The sequence below is a fragment of the Macrobrachium rosenbergii genome, chromosome 43 (assembly GCF_040412425.1).
Source record: "Macrobrachium rosenbergii isolate ZJJX-2024 chromosome 43, ASM4041242v1, whole genome shotgun sequence".
NCBI lineage: Eukaryota > Metazoa > Arthropoda > Malacostraca > Decapoda > Palaemonidae > Macrobrachium > Macrobrachium rosenbergii.
The window spans coordinates 54262074-54286651 of record NC_089783.1 but is presented as its reverse complement, the minus strand read 5'-3'; the positions used below and the strand labels follow the sequence as shown (position 1 = coordinate 54286651).

The 24578-nt window shown below is 38.1% G+C and overlaps 1 protein-coding gene across 19 annotated transcripts in view; it reads left to right on the top strand.

The window, feature by feature from the left end:
- The first annotated feature begins 393 nt into the window (after nucleotides 1-393).
- The window catches only part of LOC136828927 (uncharacterized), a 321892-nt gene continuing 297707 nt past the window's right edge, over nucleotides 394-24578 (top strand). For all 19 annotated transcript variants that reach the window (XM_067087283.1, XM_067087285.1, XM_067087282.1 and 16 more), the window contains exon 1: nucleotides 394-1295. The gene's annotated coding sequence lies outside the window, so the exon portion shown is untranslated. The remainder of the gene's footprint in view (nucleotides 1296-24578) is intronic.

The window sequence follows — 24578 nt, the reverse complement described above, 5'->3', positions numbered from 1 at the left end:
ATGTATGTGTGTATGTACTTATGCATATAGTTACAGAGAAAGAACGAGAGATTCGTGAATTCATGGCTGTGTTAAAGATTTCTATGAAGGAAGCTAGAAGTGTGAATACATAAAACTGCTATTTACTAATATAAACACATTTATACATATGATATATACATTTATATATACATACATACATACACACATACATATATATATAAATATATATATATATAGAAAGAGAGAACGAAAGTGAAATAAGTTGTAGGTGCCGGAAAGGCAAGCACAAAGAAAATGAAGGCTAAACAGATTATAGAGAGAGAGAGAGAGAGAGAGAGAGAGAGAGAGAGAGAGAGAGAGAGAGAGAGGCTCCGGGACAGACTGGAGTGCCGCCGAGTGTGTGTGTGCGTCAGTGCTTCCCTAGACACCATAACACCCACACCGTCATACTGCAACCACCCACCCGACCAAACGCTCGTTCTGAGCCGCGTTCCTTCTCTCACCACAAGAACTCCTGTAGACCGCTCGAGAAAAAGAATAAAAAAAAGCGCCTTTTTCGAGGATGACACCCGCTGGAAATACCCTTTCCTCACGCGGCAAGTTATCAGCAGTAAGCTCAAGATTTGATGAATTGTGGGAAACACGACGGTTGATGTAATAGGCCGAAAACTGCAACTGAATTAGTGTTTCAGACCCGGTTGACAAAAAAATCATTATTTTTAAGTTTTAGATTCGGGTGGAAAATACAGAGCATATGCCTCAGAATTCGGTGGAGATGAATGGTTGCTAGACAGGGCCATTTTAAAAGAGGGGAAGATTCGGTGTCGGATGGGGTTAATTCACACCACGGGGAAGAAGATGGGCAGAGCTATTCGGCACCGATGAGGCTGATCGCTGCTATAGCAGAGGCGCGCACACGAAACTCCCAGCCTACTACGGGGGCCGAGGGGCACCACCATCAGGGCCTCTCTCTCTAGCTGCTGCTACGGTGTCGGGACACTCTCTCGCCCGACTCTCCCTCTCCGGTCCTTCAGGAGTGATGTGCCTCGCCCTCTGAAAAGCAGCGAGGGGAGGGGAGGGCGGCGCCAGGTGGCTCGTCCCTCCTGTGTGTGCGTGTGTGTTTGTGCATGTGTGTGTGTGTGTGTAATCTGTACTGGAACTGGTGCCAATGCCATAAGGCTTGGCAGAGTAGCACGTCCTCTCACTCACAGATGGTTGTAATATTTATGAATGTTTTCCTTAGCATTAATAAGTGACTCGACAGCGGCAAAGTAAACAAGAAGTCGGGCCTGAGTCGACAGCTACATCTACAGGTGAGTGTGATATGACTTACCATTTTTGCTGTCAGTTAGAACCACCAGGTTGTATGTGTTATATAACATATAACGTATATAATACGATGTATAACAGTCAGCATGCATACAGGATGTTACATAATACGTAACATTCGGTGTGCTTTGAAACAATAAGCTAGTTATTCGTGGATATGTATGCATAGTATAACAATTTTTTAAGTTAGTCCCAGAAGTTGCACGGAGGTTAAGTTTTGACTCGTGTCTGTCTGTCTGTCTGTGAACAACATTTCCCCAAAAAGTTTTCGACGGATTTCAATAAAATTTTGTGGAAATGTAAAGCAGGAAAGGGAAAATGAAAAAGTTGATTAGATGCTAAGACTTTTTTTTTTTTTTTGTGTGGAAATGTTTTACCATATAGGTGGCTGTCTTTCCTACTACGTGGCTAATTATATGGAGTTATAACTTTGTTGATTTTGCTGAACACTAAGGATGACGTAACATAAAGATAAGTATATGATATTTAGATATTAGGTTAAGGCTCACTTATATCTGATCTTGCTTATACCTACAATTAATACACTGATTTCACGTTGCTTATTCTGTAAACACAAACGTTCATATTTATTGACAGGTAACCGCACCACCCAAATGTTTATTTATTTATCTATTCTTTTGAATAGACCAGTATGCACACATCCGTCCACACAGACATGCACATATATAAACAGACACACACACACACACACACACACAAACGTTCACACATATTGACAGGCAGCCGCACACACAAATGTTTATTTATTTATTCATTCTTTTATTAATTTTTTTACGCGGTCTAATCTCGAGTAGCGCCAGTAACTGTAAGCCACAGATGAAAAAAAGTCACCAATAAAAGAGTTTTTGGGGTTTTATTAAAATCGGCGCTGGGCAAATATCACTGTTTTGACTAGATTATTCGCCCTGCTTGCTTTTTTTTTTTTTCGTCGATACTAAATTGTGAATTCATTAATGTAGTTATTTACCAATACTGCATCTAATTTCGGTCTGAGGGCATTATAGTAAAAATGAAGAAGACAATTATTGAGATAATTTTGTTTCTATTATTCTTCCTCGAATAATACCACGTCTTGATATGGGAAGCGTATTCCTTCCAGGGAATTGGATTTAGCCTCTAAACAATGTGAGCCTCAGAACTCTGGAGTACTGGGAATGGTGCAGGGTGCCAGTTTTGGAATATGAGAATGTGTATCTACATAGTTTAATTTACACATTTTCTTTAAAACGCTGAATCTATGTATAAAACATACACAGATAGGCACATACACACATGTATGTATATTGTATGTGCTTAGGACCACGAAGAAACTGGAATAACGGAATGCGAGATCTTTTATCTTTAAAGCATTTTCACGCTAACTACATCTCCTACTTCTTCTCAGCTTAATCCTTAGCCCGGGTCGCTGTTTTTAATGAGCGCCCCGCCCCTCAACTTTTTCTGCATGTTTCATAACTGGTTTTGGCATAATTTTTACGGAAAGATGCCCTTCCTGACTCCAACCTTCCCTATTAATCCGGAACTGGGTCCAGCACCAAGTTTGGTTGGCTTGTCGCCAGTGGCTGGGTTTCTCGAGCAAACTAAATTCAATGAGAGAAAAGGATCACAACGAAGTCTCAGTTTTACGAGCAGCAACTGAGATTAGAGGTTAAAAGAGTATATAATGCTTGAAAACGTCAGTAAAATTAAGGTAACTCTTCTGATTATCAACAACAGTCTTGGATTAGCTCAAGTACTGGGTTAATCAAGGAGAGACATGGATTACTAAGTTTTTTAGCATCTTCGTTTATCAGCTGTACAAAAGCACATTACTCCATTGGTGGTATAACGTCATGATGCAATGATTGTTACTAGAAATCCCTAAGAATCTGCACTGAAAAAGCTAACAAATGAAAATAACGTTAGTTCAGGTCCAGTTCTGTAATGCTATTGACTCCATTCTGCACAAGATTTTCCTGGGAAGTTTAAAAGAGAAAAGAATCTCAGATATTCTTGTTAGAGTTCTTTGCTTCTCCTTGATTTTTCCAGGATCTGAGTTATTCATAGACATATGTTCCTCACTTGAAGTGTTACCTCAAATGTAGTGACCTTTATATGCGTTAGAATGGTTATCAACTCCTTTAATCTCAATTGCTGTTTGTAAAATTTAGCCTCCGTTGTAATTCGTTTTTCCATTACATATATATATATATATATATATATATATATATATATATATATATATATATATATATATATATATATATATATATATATATAAACATATATATATATATGTATATAATATCTTTGCCTCAGTTATTCTGTTGCGATGATTCGTTCATAGATGCTAAAAATAGTCATTTTTCCCTGAGCCTTTTCAAACGCTAATCTAATCATTTTATGTGAATAAATTTCTGACACAGACACTTTTTTTAATAATTTCAACTAATGCATAAGGAATTTTAAAAAAATTCATGTACTCTTTGTAACTTAGTCCGTATTTTATAATACATGTATCTCCTTTTCGCCTGTATTTTTATATTTTTCTGCCTGTAATTTATGATTAATTTCCTCTTGATTGCCTTTTCCTATGTTACTTTTTCTCCCCTTATTCTCTCGTCTCTCCTCTCTCTCTTTAATTTGATCTGGATTTATCTTTTCGTCCCCTTTCTGCATTTTTATCCGTTTCTTTTCTACGTTTTTTCCTTTACTTCTGATTTTTCGACGTGTCTCCGTTGTGATCTGTAACTTTTTTGTTTATTTTTACTTTGTTAACGTGTATCCGTCTCTCTCTCTCTCTCTCTCTCTCTTTTGACTCATTTCTAACTTCCTGTTGTTTTCCATTATATTCTTTTTTATTTTAGTTCGTTTTTGCTTTTTACTCATTGTAATTTCGTGTTGTTGTCTCCCTCATCACCTTCTCTCTCTCTCTCTCTCTCTCTCTCATTTCTAACTTCCTGTTGTTTCCCATTATATTCTTTTTTTTTTTATTTTAGTTCGTTTTTGCTTTTTAATCATTTTAATTTCGTGTTGTTTTCTCTCTCTCTCTCTCTCTCTCTCTCTCTCTCTCTCTCTCTCTCTCTCTCTCTCTCTCTCTCATTTCTAACTTCCTGTTGCTTCCCATTATATTCTTTTTTTTTATTTTAGTCCGTTTTTGCTTTTTAATAATTGTAATTTCGTGTTGTTGTCTCCTCATCACCTCTCTCTCTCTCTCTCTCTCTCTCTCTCTCTCTCTCTCTCTCTCTCTCTCTCTCATTTCTAACTTCCTGTTGTTTCCCATTATATTCTTTTTTTTTTTATTTTAGTCCGTTTTTGCTCTTTACTCATTGCAATTTCGTGTTGTTGTCTCCCTCATCACCTCTCTCTCTCTCTCTCTCTCTCTCTCTCTCTCTCTCTCTCTCTCTCTCTCTCTCTCTCTGCTTTCCTCTCTTTCTATAGTTTCTGGTACGTATCATTTTCCTTACCGCCAGAACGGATAATCTCTCGCTTCGTTCCTTTGCGTCTCCCACAAATCAGCTTCAGCCTTACTTACCCGACAATAAGCCGTGACTTGCACATCTCAGAATAAATTCGGGGAGAGGAAATTCGGGGCGATAAATGCGACAAACGGAGGTTTAGACAAATAAAGCTAAATTCCGTCGTCTCCTCGCAAGCTCCGTTTTACTCCCAGGCCGTTTAAAGCGGCCTTTTCTTAACAAGGTTAAACAAGGCAATTTAGTTCACGGTGCTTAAGTTGTTCCTCCTGTGTGCCCCATGGGACGGAAGTACTCGGGGTCTGCTTACCGAAACACAACAAGGGCCGTCGGGTGGAATGACTTCTACGAGAGGCAGGACCGCCGGGAGGCAGGGGATCTCCGCGAGGTAACTTTATCTTAATCGTTTTTGGGAGTTTTTGCTGAGGCTTGTTTGTTACATGACGAGTGATTAAGTATATATCTCAAACGAGTAAATCAATTATCTCTGTTAATGGACGCGCATCTGTTTGAATCTTTGCAAGGGTATGATTGGCGCATGAAATGCTCGCATACAAAGATAATCGCGAACGCACGTTTGTGCTTATATGTTTATTTAATGCGTGTGTAGTTTTCCTTTGGAACGTTCTGCTTTACAGATATATATATATATATATATATATATATATATATATATATATATATATATATATATATATATATATATATATATATATATATATATATATATATATATGCACATATATGTGTACATATATATGCACACATATATATGTATGTATCCCTTTTTTGTCCTTCAGGAGGGGGCGGTCCCAGAAGGTTACAGGCCCCCTCTGTTTCTCAGCAAGCCTTGAGGGGTGAGATTGCTACGCCCACAGTGAGATAAAAGAGATAAATAAATAAGTGCGGGTGCATTGTGTGAATGCTTCGCACGTCTAGCTGCAGTCAGGTCAGGAAAAGAAGTGTTTCTTCTTTAGAGTATGGATGCTCAACCTCTTTGCAACGAGTAGCACGCACTAACTCATGGAGAACAGACACCATATGTGAGAGTTTAGAGACGAAGAACAATACGGAAACATACCCATGGTAGCATAAATCACAATTTCCATAAAAAAATGGAAAGGCTCCATTTCAATCATAGGTACTTCTGTCATCACTGCCATATCTGGTTGTAGGGAGACATGCGAACAGTGCCCAGTCTTCTAGCAGCAGTAGAAAAATGTCTTCTATATAAATTAAAGTGAAACTACCTCTTGAAGCAATTTAGCTGTGAAATAAGGTCCAAGGAAGTTGCTGACATGCAGGTATGGAAGATCTGAGGCGCGTAGAACTGGTACAGCACTCGGCTTTTTTTTAGAAGCACTAGATGCTATGCCCTTTAAATGCTGTGAAATGAAAGTATGAAGTTGAGGGTAACGTTATTTTCAAATACAAGAATCAACTTGAACATTATTAACAATGCATTTTAGTTCGTGGATTGGAAGCAAGGTGTGATATCTATCTGCTGAATAAAAGCGTCTCGAGTTCAGGTTCATTAGCTTCGCGCTCCAGATCTTTGTTAAGACTATTAGTGATCCTGATTTGATTAAAGAGAGAGCTAATGGCTGCAACAAGAGTTACATTATTTACACGCTGCGCCATCTCATTTTCAAGGTCGACATTCCTATCACTAGTTAACATTAAAAAACAACCACGGCCGCAAAATTCTCTCCTCCGGAACGCCAAAATATGATAGGCCGGGGATCAATAGCATGCCTTCAACGGAATATGAGAACATAAAAAGCATACCAGAGCGATGCAGTTAAAATAATGATAACTTCCGCATTGCCACCTTTTTCTGTTATTCTTCATTTATCACTAGATTTGGGGAGTGGAAGAATATTTAGAAGTAAAATCCTGGGCACTTGACTGTCATCAAAAAAAAAGGATGGAGAAGTTTGGATTTGCTGTTTGTTTTTAACCCCTTTTTGCCCCACAGGTCAGTGTAATCTCATTACTAAAGGAATGCACCTACTAGTTTGTTAACGTGCATAGTTACGAATATAGATTCATACATAACAAAATGAAAACTCACGTTCATATAAATATAGTATTCTACGTATGTTAGGTACTGTCATACTTCCCTCTTCACTCGTGTTCTATGAATTAGTTTGCAGAAATTTCTTCAGCTTGATTTTTGCGTTGTTACTTCTCCTATTCCGATTCTTAACTTCCACTCATTTCCCGTCTGGGTTCATATGGTCATGCACACCACTACATTTTCATTTCATTAAGACGTTCATTCGATCAGTTCATTCGGATATCTAATCCAATTCATTATTCGTCAAGATTGTCCTCTCGGTAACTCGTACACTTTCCAACGATCCACTTTCTCCTCCTATTGTCCGTATTTCCCCTTTATTACAATCATATCGTGCTCTTATGAATAAAATTGAATTAACGAGGGAGTCTCAGATACCAAAACAAGCACAAGCAGTCCACTGCGTCCCCCCATTTTTTTTTCTTCTTCTTCCTCGTTAAGTTCCTGTCACTCGATCCGCGTCGGAGCTGCAGAACGTAATCCCACCTTGCCCCGAGACATAAGCAACGACGTCACCACTTAACGGTAGTAAAATGTCTGACGCTACATTATCAAGTGTTTAGACAGGCTTGTGTGTACCAGCCGGGTAGGAGGGATTAAAATGAAGTTAATGAAGCCGAACTATAGGTCGTGCCCTTCACTTGGCATCCCCCCACCTCTCTGGGGCCCATGTGGGATTTATTCCCCTGCCCCACTCCCTATTGGGGTCAAGGTGGGTTCTCCCTTCTACAATGTTTAGTTGGGGGGGGTTGATGATCTCGTCCCCCCGGCACTCGCGGCCTCTTGCCGCGACAACAGAAGGGGTGTATGGTTAATTTGGTTGCTCGCTTTATTTTTCCACTTCGTATTTTTGTTCATTCTTTCGTTAGTGTGTGAAAGAGACAATTTTCGAGTGATTGCTTACATTCAGTCATTTGAACGTTGAATAGTCAGTCTTGTTCATTCTCTCGTTATTGTGTGAAAGAGACAATTTTCGAGTGATTGCTTACATTCAGTCATTTGAACGTTGAATAGTCAGTCTTGTTCATTCTCTCGTTATTGTGTGAAAGAGACAATTTTCGAATGGTTGCTTACATTCAGTCATTTGAAGGTTGAATAGTCAGTCTTGAAATCTGGGATCCTGAGGCAGCCCTTACGTGGAGGCGGCGGGCGGGGACTGGACCCAAACTGGAATTGGATGATCCCGAACAAGAAGGCTGTTTGAGGAGGGGTAACGAGACCCAAGAGCATGCCAGTGCAAACAGAATCACAGATACGAGTGAGTTCTTCTTTGATGTCCAAATAGGATTGCTGGTGACTTCAAATCCAAAGTCTCTCCTAAACCACTCTTTGCGGGTGGATGATTCACTTGAAACATTAGGGCGTTTGGATTTCTGGTTTTCATATACTTTGCTGAGAATATCTTCTGAGGATGCCTGTGGAAAGAAATGTATTCAGAGGTTCCCAACGAGTAGTTTTATCGATTATAGATCTTATCAGCATCGTATATCCCCTTACTTTCACATCGACATCTAAATGGAATCGGCTATACTTGTGCGATCCGACACGGGCTCCCAACTGACACACGGAAACATACACAAGATTCCTTTGTACAATGCATATTCAGTCGGCTCCTAATTTAAGGTGCTAAAGATGCAATTCAAATGAAAGTGTCACAATAGCACCAACTCGCCTCGTGATATCGTAGAGCCTTGAATGGAACTCATCGAGTTGGCTAACGTCATTTATATTTTTCTTTTGCTACGTTGGAATGCAAACATCGTCCAAAAGACGTGAGGAAATATTTGATTTTAAACACCGAGACGATATTATTAAAATAAAAATCGATTTCCGGAGGTTCTGTGGCAAATGCCACAACAAAGTACAGGCATTCACGCACCATCGGTCATAAAGATCTTAGAATTTCTACATCTCTAAGACGCCGATGTCGCCGAGTGTCTTTTCCATATTATGCGCCCGCATCAGTTCTCTTTTTCCATTATTTCACATCTGTACATAATATGCTGGTTTCTTTTTTATAATAAGAATTAAAAAAAGAGAGAGGAAGATAGGTGTTACTCAAACAACAACAAAAATTTTTGTCATGGTGTCGTATTCTGTAGAAAGAAAATCACCTGGAAAGAGATTGGTAATTGTTTTTGTTATATTTCCCAGTTATTAGTTTAGGGGATTCAGTAACTGGGCCAGATTTAATGCTACCTCCATGGCGGTTTCTTTCTCTTTCTCCGGCTCTTCTAATCAAACTGGCAGATAATTTTTGATAAACATTTAATTGAACTTTCACTTTTGTCAGTATTTTGGATTTTTATTTTGTTTCCGACTAGTCCTGGAGAGATCACAGTCCTGAGAGAGAGAGAGAGAGAGAGAGAGAGAGAGAGAGAGAGAGAGAGAGAGAGAGAGATTATATGGGTCAGTGGCCGTTTCTTTCCTTCCATTCCTATGCTTCAGAAATCTCAAACCGCTTTTAATTTTCCCTGAATTATAGCCTTTCTTCCTTTACGAGGAAGGTCCTTCGCTTCCTCCGTGGTTAAACCCCACCTTCCTGCCTTTCTCTTGCTTACTTTAAGTCAAGGGTAGAAAAGGGTATTAGGTTGCCTGCCCTACTGGAAATGGCTGTGGTATTTCCGTTGGTAAGGTATCTTCTTCATCAGGAACAATACATCATTATGAAACTTTATATGTAAAAATATGTTAGACATTTCAAGACTGCCAGTTAAATTTCTTACCCAAAATCTGTGATGCTACAGGTATTTTAAAGCTATTGTTTCACACTGAACTTCACCAAAGAAAAAGATAAAACTTCGCTGCGTACTCCATCTGACTAAACTTTCCTCTATACGAGCTCACTGATTTTGAACCCTTCATTAATCATCAGACATACAGGAGAAACTCGAACTGACTTCATTGTTTATATTTTTCCCCTCCCTGATGTAAAACATCCTTTGAGATAATTCACCAAGCAGTGAGAAATTCCATTGCTTATATATGAGACAAAGAGTTTTGGACTTGCTCGAAAGTTTAATAAATAAGAGAAAAGAACCATAAGGAATTTTCATAAAGAGAAAGGAACCTCTTTTCTAAAAATCTCATTCCACAGATTTTCGACAACTAGACCGAAACTCTACAAACAAAGAAGTGCACAAACCTTGCCCATTCTAAAGACCAAGTAACTTGTATTTATTTTATACCGAAAAGAACGCAACCTCAAAACAAACGAAGTCCAAAAGAAAACAAAAGCGCAACGCTAAGGAAATCGATGAATCGATGAGATGCTACAACGGGTTGGATAAAGGATTCGAATACAAATGAGTCTTGGTTTAGATAAAATCACCGTTACACAACTGTCTGTGCAATGAATGACTCCCGGATACCCCTCAAAAATTATACAGTGAATGGTAACATCGAGTCGAGTTATCGAATTGCCATTGACCAGAGACTTCTCATTAGGACGAAAAGTCGTAAGCAAGATTCCTTCTGCGTCTCCTGAATTAAGAAGGACCATTCTTAGCTTCTGAATCGATGTTCGAGAGAGTTCAAAACTTTCTTATTTTCTGTTAATTAAAGTAATAAGAAGGATGTAGAAGAAGAAGAAACCCGAAAATGTCCTCTGTTCGTTCCGGAGGTTCAAAAGCACTCAATCCTATTCAGTCTGTCTTTTTCAATGTTGACTCACTCTCTATTAAGCAGAGTATTCATTCGGTGGGAAAGTAAATCCAGGTTTTTACTGACGGTTTTCATTCTTTGTGAGTTCAATTGGTTTTGTAAACATTTGATAGACCAAGGTAAAGGGAAAACTTATCCCGAAGAGTTAAAAAATGAAATCAACTTTTTTTTTTCTAATTGCTTGCATATCACTTCAATGTTAAATTACTTTCTATCTCAAATCTATTTTCTTTTTTTATAATTTTCTTATATCTGCATACATGCGTGACAGATTTTCATTTATGAATCTGGTTGATAAACTAAAAATGTGCGAACGGTTTATTTTGGTAACGTCAAAGGAATTTTCATGATTATCCACGGAACATATGAGAAAATGTGATATGAAGGTTCCTCTGTCCTGTTATGCAAGCACTTTAATATGAGTTTTTAATCATGATGGCTGTTTGAAAGTTAAACTTAGGCTTCATACGCTTTGATATTGAAACGAATAATGCCGATATTTGGCTATTTCTGGGGGAAGCTATCTACAAGCTTGTCTCAATTATGCGTTCCTTTTTTCATATTGTGAGTGATAGGTGACTGGCCAATCTCACCTTTATAGTCACTGAAGTCTCGCTTCCTTTTAAATTCTTAACATCTCTGAATCAGCACAAAAATAATACCAACTTTATAAAAACACTTAAAATCTCATAGCCTTCTATTATATCCCCGAAAGGTATATTACAGCATTTTTCCCCCTTTAAAAGCGATTAGGTCCCAACAGGTCAATCTGTCCGTCCTTCTTTCCTTCCATTATTTTCTTTTCCCTTGTCAAATACTTATTTGCTATGATTTATTCTAAATATCCAATTTATGATCTTTTCCATAACCTATCTTCATCAGTCCCTTGTCTCGCTGACTCATTCAGCAATTTATAGGCGCCTTCTTTTGTACATGATCCTTGTTTTGCTTACTGTTTAATGCCACTGAGGCCAAAACTCTCGCCTCTAGTTTTGACCGAGAAGAGATAAAACACGTTTTCATGCTCTCTTTGCGTTGAGGTCTACCTAACTCGTTTACTGTTACTCGGAAAACTGAATTCCAGTCTCATAATTAACAGCGACTTGACTGAAGAAAGAAGCAGCAGTATCCATCAGAATAGTATTAAGTAACCGATGAAGGATTTGACTCCTTCAAGGAGCAATAGCTGACCGTGAATGGAATATCTTCAGGCATTCTCTTCGACGGACTAGAATTAATGTCCCGTTGAATCAGTACTGCAAACGTTACGGCTTGTATCGGCACAAGCGATCCGTCTTTTATGTCCTCTTCAGACTGCGCTGAGGGAGCAATTTCGTTGCGCATCACCTTATACGTTAATGAAAAGATAGGCTCCTGGGGAGTTAGTTCCTTTTACTAGAGCTCTCCTCACCTTCTTCTTCTTCTTCTTCTGCCTTCAAAAGCTTTGGTGTTTGCACGCGGTGTCTTTGGAACGGCAGTTGTCAGTAACATTTATTTACTTTCATGCTAAAGAACAATTGCCTCGTCATATTCTCTTCACGTAATCAAATTTTACGAGCAGCAATGGTTAATTTTCTTTTGCAAGTATGAAAATCTTTTACCAGGGTAAGTAATTTCTCTCGGGCTAGAAAATCTCATACGAGTCAAGGATTATATACAACTTTATCCTCCATTCACATTACATCTTCAGTTCCACGAACTTATACCAACGTTTACGTTCTTTCATAAACATTCAGGGTATAATTAGAAAGGTAACTAAATAATCCGCATCTTTTCACGGCAGCAGGAAATTGTTGTTTTCTTCAACTGAAAATAAGAATAAAAAATGATTAAAGCATCCTTAAACCAGATCCAGATTCTTAACCGCGCTAAAACCTGGTCATTTGTTCTCTGAAACGTCGTGAAGAAAAATCCAAAATAATTCCTTATCGCTTTTCTCGATCTCCTGCAAACAGACATGAGGCAATCAGTCAATCAGACAGACAGACAGACTGACAGACTCACAAACTGAATCAAAACCATGACTTCCTCAGAAGCGATAAGCACGCTAAACAATCACGGACAAAATCGTGAGGATCACCCCGAGAGACTGACGTTTCAAAAGAGGCCACCACCAGCACCATTTTTTTTTCTCGGCATCCTCCTCCACATTGCAACTTTAACAGGGCACTCAAAAGTTTTGTTAAGATTTATACTTGCAGCTTACACACTTTTTCTTCATCCTCAGACTTCTCACTTTTTTTATCACACTCTCGGGCGAGAAAATCTCATACATGTCACGGATTATATATGACACACACATATGCATATATATATATATATTATATATATATATATATATATATATATATATATATACATATATATATATATATATATATATATATATAATATATATATATATATATATATATATATATATATATATATATATGTTTATATACAACACATATACACACATATGCATAAATACGTACATACATACGTGCATACATACATACATTTATGTATGTATATAATGTATATACATATAAATAAATAATATACATATATATGTATATAAATATATGCATATATATGTATATATATACACACATATATATTATATATATATATATGTATAATATCTATCTACCTCTGTAATGTTCGATTACATAACGTGCAAGTGTGCATATATATTTATATAGGTGTACATGCTCCAGTCTCAGCCAGTAACATTCGACGATAAAATTAGCAGAGGCCCCAGGAATGAAATAAAAGATGAAAGTACCGAGCGCTTTCGTGCCATTTCAGCGCATTTTAATTGTAGAATAACACGAAAGCACTCGGTATCTTCATTATTTTTATTTCGTTTCTGCCGCCCTTACCCCCGTCCCGCTCTCTCTCTCTCTACTATAGTTTGTCCGAAATCAATAAGTAAATGAATATAAATGTATAAATGTGTGTATATACAGCATATATATATATATATATACATATATATATATATATATATATATATATATATATATATATATATATATATATATATATATATATATATCACCCATTGCCCTCGTGTCGTGGAGTACGTGGAAATAAGCAAGAGCTTCTTTGTACTGCATTTTAGATGTAAGGCAGCAACACCGAGCACGGCCGGAAAGAGAAAGAAGTTCCCGCTAATCGCGACTACACCTGTTTTCAAAGAACGCATATGGCTGCCTTTGTTTCGTTCCCTCGAACAGTATTAGAGGAAGTTTTGGGAGGGCACCACTCTCTCTCTCTCTCTCTCTCTCTCTCTCTCTCTCTCTCTCTCTCTCTCTTACCTCTGAGTCACTCCCTCTCTCATATTCCTTTCCCCCTCGCCTACGCAGTCCTGGAATCCCTTTAAAGATATCCTACGAGTCGCTCTCTCTCTCTTTCGATGTTTCCATTTGCCTTTCCTCACTGTCTAGCCCCTCTTTCATTCGGCCTCCTCCTCCTCCTCCTCCTTCTCCTCCTCCTCCCAGCGGTTCTCCCTCCTTTTTTTCCTCCACGCCCACTACTGCCTCCGCCCACACTCACCGATTTGTGTGTAGGCAACAAGGAATATTTCTCTCTTTCTCTCGCCCACTCACTTTCTCTTTCCCCCATACTCTCTCTCTCTCGTGCTGCTCTCTTCCTCAGCATAAGTGTCTCTCGCTTGCCGTAATATCACCTTTATGAGGCTTCGGTGTTATGTCATTAACATTCACCATCATGTTCATTTCAGGGGGAGAGGGCCTCTCTCAAAGCTGTCAGTCCTGAAGAGGGTCACTGGACTATCAGCATCGCTGGCGGGTCTGTGCACCACCTGACGTCACGCTCACCATCATCACTTAAGTCAACTGTCCCCTGACCTGAGTCAGACATTATTAATTAGTCTTCCAATTACTCACGTACTGAGTACCTTGCTCGAAAATCATCATGGTCACCATCACCATCTGAATCTGGAGTGTCCTTTCCTGGAGATCATCACCATCGTTATCACAATCATCTAAATATTCTAAATACATCGTACAAGGGACATGCAGTCACCCAGCAACTCAGTTCGTGTGGGTTTCATAAGATCAGGATTCTTTCAATTTCTGTTGGTTTACACGATATTCATAGTGGTCCTTTCAAATAGTTTTTTACTTTTTTCAGTATACTTCTTTTTATTTCGAATTATGTTCATTATGCCCAGACGTTTTCAGACGGATAGGTAATTTTAGAACGATTTCCAATATTGCTGTACGGGTAATTAGAACGACTGATGATAATTTTAAGGGGCAAGATGGGACTATCACGTAATGCTGCCCCCATGCCCATATGAGCAAACGTTACTGTCACAGTTTGACATTAGTCATCTTGTGATTTGGATTCCAGATTTGCTTTAGTTTGAAAATGTTCGCCTTGTGATTTGGATTCCATATTTGTTTCAGTTAGACAATAGTCGACTTGTGGTTTGGATTCCATATTTGCTTTAGTTTGAAAATGTTCGTCTTGTGATTTGGAATCCATATTCGTTTCAGTTTGACAATAGCCGTCTTGTGATTTGGGTTCCATGTTTGTTTCAGTTTGACAACAGAGTGTAGGGGTCCGGAGTAAGCTGCAATAGGTCGCAATGATGTCCGTGCAGTCACTGTAGAAGACAAATGAAAACTACTTCGAGAGCAACTTTGAACTGCAATTTGCAAGTTAAAGTCAACTTTGTTTTGCCCGTAAAACCAGCTGTTAATGTTTTTGGGCATGGGGGAAACGTGCCCTCTCATTGTCTAGTAGTGGGTAAAAGTTTACTTGGAGAACAGTGTCTCTGCAAGATACTTTTAAGTAGAGCTTTTATTTGTAGAGCTTTTATTCTCGATAAATTCTCTTTCAGAAAAAAAATTTTGAAAGCGGTTTGTATTACCTTGTCAGTGCATATATAATCAAATAAATAAAAGGAGTTGAAGGGTTGTTAACGCCTGTGTATATATACTGTATATATATGTATATATATATATATATATATATATGTGTATATATATATGTATATATATATATATATATATATATATATATATATATATATATATATATATATATATATATATATATATATATATATATATAATCATCTCCTCCGGTAATACGCTAATATCCAGTCTCCCGACTTTTAGCTCTCATCTCAGTAAGTATGCGTTTTGCACGTAGAGATATAAAAAAAAAATGGATGCCTATCAAAGGGGAGAATTCATGAAACAGATAATGAGCCCATCTCTTGTGCCTCCCAAAAGACTGTTTTGAGAGGGATGCTAAAAAATAACTGAAACTTGCAAGAAACCCGAGTTTGCTGGTGTACTGGGTTCCAGCAAGCCCAGTAGGCACTGGAGCAAGTAAGAGAAACTAACATTTGAATACAACAGAATATCATGAATAAAATGTTTTTGAAGATGGCTATAGAAGAGACACTGATAACTAACACATGAAGAATTAATTAAATTCGGAACCAGAAACATCAGGAATCCAGAGGCAACGGATTTTCTCCTCTTTATGAAGAGGAGGAACAAATTCCTACAAATTCCCCATAAACTTAATAATAAGTTCTGGTGCGTATATCAACTTTTAGCGATACCTCCACAAGACGAGCGTCTGCGGCGTCCAGGTGTTCATAAACCTTGCAAGTATCCGAACGGCAACTCCCCAAAGTTACGCTTATGACAAGATTTACGAAGGAGGAAAAGTCCCTCTAATAAAGGGAAGATCGATGCTGAAGGATAAGGCGAAGGAGGAAAAGTGATACGTTCCTTTTGGCACCATTTTTATGCCTTGTGTTTGCGACTCCTCGATTTGATCAGATCTGAAACACTTTGTATTTTTTTTAATTTTTTTTTTTAAATTTTCATCGGGTGTTTTGGATGACTAAGATGTACAAGCGAGAATATTCGCAGTCTTATAGATTTCGCAAAGAATCGCAAAGTTGAGGGACAACCTGTTTGATCGAGGTTTCAAGTATTTTTTTTTTGTTTTTGAGAGTATGTGATTCGCGTCTATTCTCAGTGCTTTATCTGTAATTTCTGTATGATTTAACTTGTCGCTTCATCAAGTGGTATCATCACCTACATACACTTCCTTTGGGATTAAGCTTGTTCCATTATAATATATTTATGTATTCATATACAGTATATATATATATATATATATATATATATATATATATATATATATATATATATATATATATATATATATATATATATATATATATATGCCTGCATCAATTCAAGGACACAGTACAACCAATCATGTATCTTTCCTGTTGTGTTCTGAATTAGCCAGAGAAAATGCGGCTCGTTTCAATCAAATTTGACTCATTTAAAGGTAGAATTATGGCAGAAGTCTTCGAATTTTGCGGGTTGCTCAAGAAGGTCGAGCCAGCGCTGTACACAATGAACAGTCAAACATGATTTAATTTAAAAAAATAAAAAATACTAAACGCAGTCAGGTGCTCTCATGTGAGATAAATATACACACTTATACAGTTGGTTTTTGATTCCTCCTCAGGGTTAACTGCTTTTCATATCAAATTCCTAAGGCCTGTTGCAAGTGTCTTTTGGAACGTAGTTGCACAGTCCATGCCCTTGTCCCGCGGACCCTAAGAAAGCTCAGTTGTTTGGCGTTCATAGTGATCATTCATTTGATAACTGCCTAAACTTCATGGTTTTACCTTTACTGATCTATATATCAAAGGGTAGTGATCGCGTTAATGTCCAGCATCCACTGATGGTTACTAATCCAACTCATAATCAAACCTAGTTTTTCATTAACTGTTCGAAGGACCAGCGATGTAGCGAACTTGTTACTAATGTCGTAAACTTATCAATCGTTGACAGCATAATTAGATAAGGCATGAAAACAGTTCTCAATTGCAGTTTCCAACGAATGGAAGATCACATTTCAAAGGGCATTTTTATTCTGACGCAGCCTTTTACACGTCGTTAGACTTTGTTTCACGCAAGAAACTGAGAGTGAAACTGAAAATATAAAAGTTGCTGAAACTCACCGGAAGGATTCTCGAAGTTTTCAGATTCGAAAATAATCCTTTGCTCCGGGAGCCGGGAGCAAATTTTGATATTCTGCGTTTCAATTCTTGGAGGAATTGGGTTAGTAGCACTAGCGGATCCAGAAAGATTTCATGGGGCGGGGGTCACCAATTTTTATATTATATATATACACACACATATATATATATATATATATATTATTTCTATAATAGATTTTTACTTTTTCCCATTTTTATATTTCTCATTTATTTTATTATTATCTAAATCTTCAATATTATTATGTCATTATTTTTCATTGGGGGGGCACGTGCCCAGGTGGCCCCCCACTCCCCTGGATCCTCTAGTGGTTAACAGATCTCCAAATTATGTTTATTAATTGACGAAGAAGTCACACAAATACATTCCTGGAGAACCCGCGTGGGTCATTTATTGAGAAAATTAGGTATATAAGTCACTAAAGAAATCGTGTATATCAGTTCCTGGGAAATTTGCTATCATCACTTTGCGGGGAAATGGTTAAAGAAGACGTGCTAATGACTTCCTGAATGTTTGAAGTATAAATGAAATGAGAAAACTTTATTCATCACCAAAATAAGTTTACGAGTTCATACATCTATATATTTGATAAAAAAGTTTCCTTTCCCTCAACAGTTTTGTTCTTTCAATGGGAAGACTTCTATTTGCTTTAGCATCAAATAAACCTTAGGAGATTTTAAACGTAAAAATGTTCAGTCAATTTTTTTGTCTGAAGTATGATACTTGAAATGACGATTGGGCATTATTCCGAAAAATTGTTGGAGGATATTTTTTGCTCTCTCTGGCAAACATTAAAATACCCATGACAGATAAAATGTGAAGGAATCCTACACCGGACTAAAGGTTTCCAAAAAATACAGTTGCTAAGAGCTGAACGAAAACTAACAAGAGGATCCTTGTGTGTCCAGTGAGGTGAAAATGGATGAAAAATGGAATGCTTTCTCTCTCTCTCTCTCTCTCTCTCTCTCTCTCTCTCTCTCTCTCTCTCTCTCTCAAATGTCCTTCCTAGGTTGTCCACTGTCCTGCACAGCTGAAAACTGGGGGCGCAGACGGCGCCAGTGTTTTCTTAAAGGAATCTTATATCACTGATGTCTGGTGTCTGAAAGAGAAAATGTAATATATTTTACGAGAAATTCCCTCGTTTCAGATTTTTTTAGCCAGCGGTCTGTATTTCAGAGGCAGAATTAAAGGAGTAAAATGAACAGCATAAATAACGACAGTAACAAATTCTGGAGTGAAAATCAACTCCTTTCTTAGTCTTTTGACGGGATGTTAATCTTCTCTTAGCGGTAAAGGAATTCTTTCCGTACCCTTGTTTTCATATATATATATATATATATATATATATATATATATATATATATATATATATAATATATATAATATAATATATATATATATATATATATATATATATAGGAAGAATAGATAAATGGAATTATATATATATAAATGATGCACTAGGCCAAATATCCTTGCTTGATGAAGTTAATCTTTCTATACTACACACACACATATATATAGATATACCGTATACCGTATATAAATATTTATACATGCACACACAGATTTATATATATATATTTGTGTGTTTGTAAATAAATTTTAATGATAACTCCCTATGGGATTGTAGCCGTAGACTAATGAAGCAGTGGCTTGCTGCTCAGTCCGTTCAGCTACAGAGCAAATAAAAGGAGAGTAACCAGATTCCACTGCATATGCATGGTACCACGACAGGCACCACAGCACCCCTGACTGTGATTTCATCCCCTGCACGCCCCACCAGCAAAATGTGGTCACACTGCCTACACTTGTACATCTGGTTAATCTCTTTTAATCCTTCAGTAGCCAAATGAACTAAACATTGACATACTGCTGTGGCGGTGGACCATTTGAACCCTGGAGAAAGGCGGTTATTATTAGCGTCTATTTTCAGGTGATACTACATGCTCATTATACGTAAATCACCTCGGGACCATTGGGTAGGAGGATTAAATGTGTCCTCTAATTACTGGTGGGGTAGGAGGGGGGTGAAATCGTATTTAGGGGGTTAGTGGTGACCGCTTCGATACCACGCTTATGCAGTTGCTTTTCTGGCGTTCTCCTTTTGCCCACTCTGTAGCTGAACGGATTAAGTGTTGTCCTATTGCTGCAGTGGTCAGTTGTCCAGACTCTCCCAAGGAAGGGGGCTATTGTTAGCAACAGAAAACTAAGAGGATGTGAAATCATTAGGTGATGGTCTAAAGTAAAGAGATCTGTCTGATTATTTTTGGTAACGAACTAGATTCTGGCTTAAGGGGACGTGAAACCAACAGAGGTTGAAATGTTTGGAATCGTGAAAGTTGAAAGAAGGGATGAGTCTCAGAAACAGAAATATTAGGAAAATGAAGTAATGAAAGCTGATCAAGATAGAAGTGAGCCAAGATAGAACAGGACGTTCTTTAGAAACAGATGTATACCCCCACTAGAGATTAAGCTGACATGAAGAAGAACTGCTTGCTTATATATTTTGTATACCACTTCTGGCCCATTGGGCAGAGTGGGGGAGGGAATTAAACTTGGCCACTCACTGCTTCTTGTGGGGCTAAGAGGGGTGAACTTTTATTTAGGGGTGCAGTGGTGATACCAGATATGCAAGTGGCTGATGGGCTAAGCCTCGACCTACTGCTGCAATGGTCAGTGTTCGAATCCCAAAAGAGAGGAAGTTTTATCATATATATATATATATATATATATATATATATATATATATATATATATATATATATATATATATATATATATATATATATATATATATTTTTGATCTGAATTTTATGCCTGCCTAATGTGAGTGCTCTTTCTGTTATTGATCAAAACTACTATATAACTAAAGAGTTTGTAGATGATTCTTTGCCAAACAAACAAACAAACAAAAACAAAAATGCCTGCATCAGTTTACTCTAAAATACTAAAGAGAAAAGGCAAAATGGGAATATCATCATTTGCCCAGAATCAGGAGTGTTCGAAGCAGAATATCCGCCATGAATCACTCAGTACCTTTCGACAAGGCTCCAGATATTCCGATGGGGACAATAAGCTCTCGTAAGGGCCGTATGGGTCAACCGCTTTACCAGTGGAAAACATTTGATTAGATTTCGTAATGGATGACTATTAAGGGAGGTACTTGAAGCCGGTGTGTGATAAAGAAACCCTGCATTGAACGAGTTTATTTCATACAAGCTGATACTCTTTTGGAGATAATGGCAGCTGCGTAACGTGTGTTAGATGAAGGCAAATTATATGATTGTAGATAGGAAACAGTACGATTGCTATGAATAAAATGAAACTGTAATTTAATTTCTGTTCACTTGACCCTTTTGGAGGGAATTTGTTTTGCTCATTGATGGTATTCTTATGTCGCTTAAAATGAGCATCTACGAAGTTTGAATAATTATCTTGGTTGTAATGCTGTGACAGCATAAAGGCGAAAGTAAGTGTTACATCTGTAGACACGCCACAAGTGGAGTATATCTGGCTCGCTCACAGCTCATCAACTACGCGTTTCTAGGTCGGTCCCAATAACTGCTAAGGCTTCTCGGGAGGGCAAGGTGCGCAACATTTCAGAACATTATGGGTCCTTCCTAAAGTGGAGAACAAGTATCTACAAAGAGCATGCTGAAAAGGACACACACACACACACACACATATATATATTCTTTGATTTTGTGGAAGTCTTCCCTGACAGGGGATTCATTCTCGATTCAGCTGCCCTGTTCTAAGGCATTCTCAGGCGAACTGAGAATGGTTTAGAAGAAAGCACTTTCACTCTAATGTTTCACTTAGCTTGTGGTCGTTTACGCAGTTAGATTTATATATATATATATATATATATATATATATATATATATATATATATATATATATATATATATATATATATATATATAAACACTCACACTCGTGTAAATGAAATCCATAAACACGTGTACGCGTATATATAAATATTTACTCACTAATTCCTTCAGGTCCACTTCTCGTTATCCCGGAGGTCAATACGAGAGCCGGGAGATTTTGTAATTGAATGCGTACAAAAGCGGTGGTCGATGCCCTACGATGCGTTCAATACACTTGAGGTCAAGGCTTTTTCACCATTAAGGCTCGACTCAAGGACGAAGGAACGGAAACAAAAGAGTTAGAACGCTGCTCGGGACTCAAAAGTGACGTAAACCCAGTTGTTGACGAGTTTCTGTTTACAGTTAATAACAAATATCATCATTCATCATAGAAGTTAGAAAAAAAATCGTCAATAACAACGTGGTATAAAATCATATAAATCTACGAGAACTTTGCAGGTGTTCCCAGATAGTTTCCTGTACATGGCCGATTGACATACTCGTGCTTGCATCTTAGCGTTCTAAGGTTACAGGTACCGTGATGTCAAACAAACGAACGAGCATTGCGATAGGAATCATCCCAAAGTGGACGGAATCATAAGGCGTGGTCGCAACGATCATTGTTAGCAATAAAAGCATTCGAATTTTGCTTTTCTAAATTATGTTCTACAAACACTACACGAAAAATTCTAGCGACACAAATATATCGTGCGAGTAGAACAAGCATTGACTGGTCTTTTTCGTGCTTGCACGAGATTGTTTATCTACATCACATTTCGTTAAAATCCTCCCTGGCGTTTGGATGTAATGGATTTAACAAATGGGAAATTTTTTGGTTAACAGTAATTGAGCTGAAAAAGTGACATTATAAGCGCCGTGAGCCGATTAATGCCGTCTCTGCTCAAGAATGAAGTTAAGGATACAGTCTGCCCTGAAATCTGTATTTTTTTTGCGGTTAGTGTGGTTGCGTCCCCTTCTTGTATTTACGGTCGAATGGAAGTGACTGCAAGTAAATTTCAGACATCGTCGAACCTGTGTTGGTAGAGGACACGCATTCGCCAACTACTTTGCATGCTGGCGTTCTTTTTTCTTTTTTCAGGGCTTGGATATGACTAAAAATAGGGCTACTCAAAGTTTTTGTTATTTAGGCTTTTCCAATATATATATAATGTATATTTGTATATATATTTATATATAAACACAAACGCAACCATATGTTGATCTATATGTAATTTATAAAAATTTTTTTTGGTCATATGTGGAAAGATTTGCAGGGTCAGCATCATTCTCATTTAATCTCTCTCTCTCTCTCTCTCTCTCTCTCTCTCTCTCTCTCTCTCACTCTCTCTCTCACTCACACATGGGCACATTTTCAAGCGTTCAATATCATCATACATTTTTGAGCTTTTTGCACTGATCGAAAATTCAACGGAAAAGAAAAGGAAATTTCATAGAAAGAAAATAGCCTAACTTGAGAAACTTTTAAAAATTTTTTCATCCACAGGAATATCCACTGGGAGAGAGAGAGAGAGAGAGAGAGAGAGAGAGAGAGAGAGAGAGAGAGAGAGAGAGAGAGAGAGAGAGAGAGAGAGAGAGAGAGAGAGAGAGAGAGAGAGAGAGAGAGAGAGAATTATTAGCAGCAGATACCTCACAGAAGCAAAGAACACCTCGGGGGAGGAGTGCACACAAGCAGTTTAATATTAGATGAGCAAATTCGAGACCATTGCCGAAACCGGCAGTTAATTAATGGGTTGAAAGGACCCGTAAGGTATTATTGGCAACCTTCGTAATGGGATGGAGTGACCCAATAAAGGACAGTGATAGTTGCGATCCGCCAGCGTCTCGTAATACAAATGGAGCTGATGAAGCTCCACTGTTATCTATTTTGTAATCGCATTCCCAAAGAGTTTTTTTGGCATGTATGTGCGTGACGAGCATTTGTGGAAGGAATTTTACAATGACTTTCTTTTTGTCAGTCATTGTAACGCCAATGCTAAGCTGTATTGTTAGATCAAATCGACGCGAAAGATCTCCATTGTCATCGAAATATGGTGGTTGTCGCATCATTATACGAGGAAACAAACAGCCCTGCACTCGAGAGGGAATTCAAAACCTCAAGAGTGTTGCATATTTTAAACGGAGTTGCTTAGTTGACTAATTAAGAGTCCCACCTCTGTGTAACACTGTAATGAATCATTTAAACATGAAGCGTGGGTGGAAACTGTGGACCATGAAATCTTAACTCTTAAGAGTCTGTGCATTAATGAGCGTCGCGTGCTTGGATCAACAAAAGAGCACCGGGACATCTTGCCAATGTTAATAGCGATGCTCTTTTTATTGTTTAACTTTAAAACACAGTGAAGGAATACGTTAATTTCCCTTAACATGTAAAATTCACGCCGGCCTCCGTCCTTTCTGATAATTTATTTTCCGTCCACAAAATAGCATTGTGACTCGCACCAAACTGCCAAGGCCAGTTGCAAGCTCCCGCGGCGATTTCTGCTCCTAAAATGTAGGGTCGATCACCCAGTTGTCAACACTCCACGTTGATCCCCCACATGGGCAGGCCTGAGATGGCATTTCCTTTTAATACATTAAATGAAAAGAATTATCCACGCCCTGACGTTAGGTTTCGAAGCTTTGCAATCAGACTCGATCTGGCGTCCCATGGTATACCACGCCACAGGCGTAACAGCGTAGACAGTAAAATAAAAAGTTTTTTCTTTTTATTTCGTTCGATATCTGAACCCTGGCTTCCGCTGCCCCTTCCTGGAGGACTGGCAGAGTTACGAGAACTGCGATATCTGATTTCCATCAGCGGGCGTTTAGCGGTAAGATTTGGCATTCCATTCAGATAAAAAACTGAAATAGCAAGCACTGACTATTTAGGTTCATTCTTTCTTGGCGTTGGTTCAGTCATTCATTCATCTGTTAGTTCACCTATTCTTCGCTGAACTCTACAGGATTCAGTTATGATAATTACTCGCTGATTTACTCTGATAATCATTCGCTAATTAGTCCGCTAGTTTTCAGTACTCATCGCCTCGACCAATCGCCATGGTTTGTTGCAAGTGTCAGTAATGTCTACTTATCTTTTCCATTGCTTCGTTAGCGA